This window comes from Electrona antarctica (assembly GCF_951216825.1).
Source record: "Electrona antarctica genome assembly, chromosome: 4".
NCBI classification, from domain to species: Eukaryota; Metazoa; Chordata; class Actinopteri; order Myctophiformes; family Myctophidae; genus Electrona; species Electrona antarctica.
In genome coordinates, this window is record NC_136809.1 from 59862688 (window position 1) to 59865187 (window position 2500).

Genomic DNA, 2500 nt, shown 5'->3' on the forward strand with positions numbered 1-2500 from the left:
AGCTCGCACCTGAGATAGGGGGGGGGGGGGAGTGGAGGTGCATGGGCGTCGGTAGTGGGGGTGGGGTAGGCGTTGTTAAAATGTTTAAAAAGTGGAAAAACTGGGACGCTTTGGAGAAGCACAAGGGGGCGCTGCTGTGCAGCAAGCCCTCGGCCGTGCCCCGCCCACATTGGGGGCGTTGTTTTAAAATGTGGGTGTGGCCTATCAGAGCGTAGAACAACTCTGGTCTCTCTTCATGACGGATACAAAACTATATGTTGTGTTTGGCCCTACCTCTGGTAGGGGTTTATCAATTGTCTGGGGCCATTGTCACTTGCTCCGCGAGTGGGAATCGAACTCACAGCCCTCCGCATTAGAGTCAGTTGCATTGACCACTAGTCCATTGCCCGCCCTTCACCCTGAACAGATCAGGATTCTATATAAAGGGATATTAGCTGGGTTTAAATAGAGCTTGAATGTTTAAACAGTACTGGTCGGGATCCTGTTAAAAACGGCATCGTCCCAGAGGTGGATTTGAACCACCAACCTCTTGGTTTACGGGCAAGCACACTAGTCCACTGAGCCAAACAGGCTGTTGAGTGTTGAAGCAAAAGTGTGTGCATTGCAAATGGATTTGGAGTCCCAGGGGCGCGGCCGCTGTGCGCCCGTAGCCAATGGTGAAGATTCCAGGGGGGTGCTTAAGAGTGGGTACCCGGGTTCGGATGGAGAGCCGGGTTGTGGGTTTAGCTGGCTTCGGGCCTGGCACCCCGGTGGGGGCCCAAGGCTCCCTGGGTCCGCGTGGAGAGCCGGGCAAACCGGCTTTCTGCTGTCCACACTTAGAAGATTTTTACACTCGTACCCCGGAAGTCACGTTAGAGGCTGGCCCATGCCACCCCCTCCCCCGTGGGTTACCCGGGTCCGGGTGGAGAGCCGGGTTCCCACTTTAGCCGAGTTCTGAGTGGGCACCCCGGCAGGGTGACAAGGCTCCCAGGGGCCGCGTGGAGAGCCGGGCAAAACGCCACATTGTGTGTCTTTCACGCTTTTCATGCTTTTCCACGCTTTGAAGATTTTTCACTTGCACTCCGGAATTCATGTACTCCTTCCGTCCCCCTCCCCCTCGGCCGCACCCCCGCCAACAAGTTCGTGCTGCACATGATCTGGTGTTTTGTCATTCAGTCTGCCGACATTAAAAAGCTTACAGCACCTGGTATTCCCAGGCAGTCTCCCATCCAAGTACTGACCAGGCCCTACCCTGCTTAGCTTCCGAGATCGGACGAGATCGGGCGTGTTCAGGGTGGTATGGCCGTACGCGACAGCAGAGGAGGCCGGCACGGCTCATGTACACAGCAGATGGCTTTGGCCAATGGCTTTCATGAAAAAGCTTACGGCACCTGGTATTCCCAGGCAGTCTCCCATCCAAGTACTGACCAGGCCCTACCCTGCTTAGCTTCCGAGATCGGACGAGATCGGGCGTGTTCAGGGTGGTATGGCCGTAAGCGACGGCAGAGGAGGCCGGCACGGCTCATGTACATAGCAGATGGCTTTGGCCAATGGCTTTCATGAAAAAGCTTACGGCACCTGGTATTCCCAGGCAGTCTCCCATCCAAGTACTGACCAGGCCCTACCCTGCTTAGCTTCCGAGATCGGACGAGATCGGGCGTGTTCAGGGTGGTATGGCCGTAAGCGACAGCTGAGAAGGCCGGCACGGCTCATGTACACAGCAGATGGCTTTGGCCAATGCCTTTCATGAAAAGGCTTACGGCACCTGGTATTCCCAGGCAGTCTCCCATCCAAGTACTGACCAGGCCCTACCCTGCTTAGCTTCCGAGATCGGACGAGTTCAGGGTGGTATGGCCGTAAGCGACAGCAAAGGTGGCCGGCACGGCTCATGTACACAGCAGATGGCTTTGGCCAATGCCTTTCATGAAAAAGCTTACGGCACCTGGTATTCCCAGGCAGTCTCCCATCCAAGTACTGACCAGGCCCTACCCTGCTTAGCTTCCGAGATCGGACGAGATCGGGCGTGTTCAGGGTGGTATGGCCGTAAGCGACAGCAGAGGTGGCCGGCACGGCTCATGTACACAGCAGATGGCTTTGGCCAATGCCTTTCATGAAAATGCTTACGGCACCTGGTATTCCCAGGCAGTCTCCCATCCAAGTACTGACCAGGCCCTACCCTGCTTAGCTTCCGAGATCGGACGAGATCGGGCGTGTTCAGGGTGGTATGGCCGTAAGCGACAGCGGAGGTGGCCGGCACGGCTCATGTACACAGCAGATGGCTTTGGCCAATGCCTTTCATGAAAAAGCTTACGGCACCTGGTATTCCCAGGCAGTCTCCCATCCAAGTACTGACCAGGCCCTACCCTGCTTAGCTTCCGAGATCGGACGAGATCGGGCGTGTTCAGGGTGGTATGGCCGTAAGCGACAGCAGAGTTGGCCGGCACGGCTCATGTACACAGCAGATGGCTTTGGCCAAAGCCTTTCATGAAAAAGCGTACGGCACCTGGTATTCCCAGGCAGT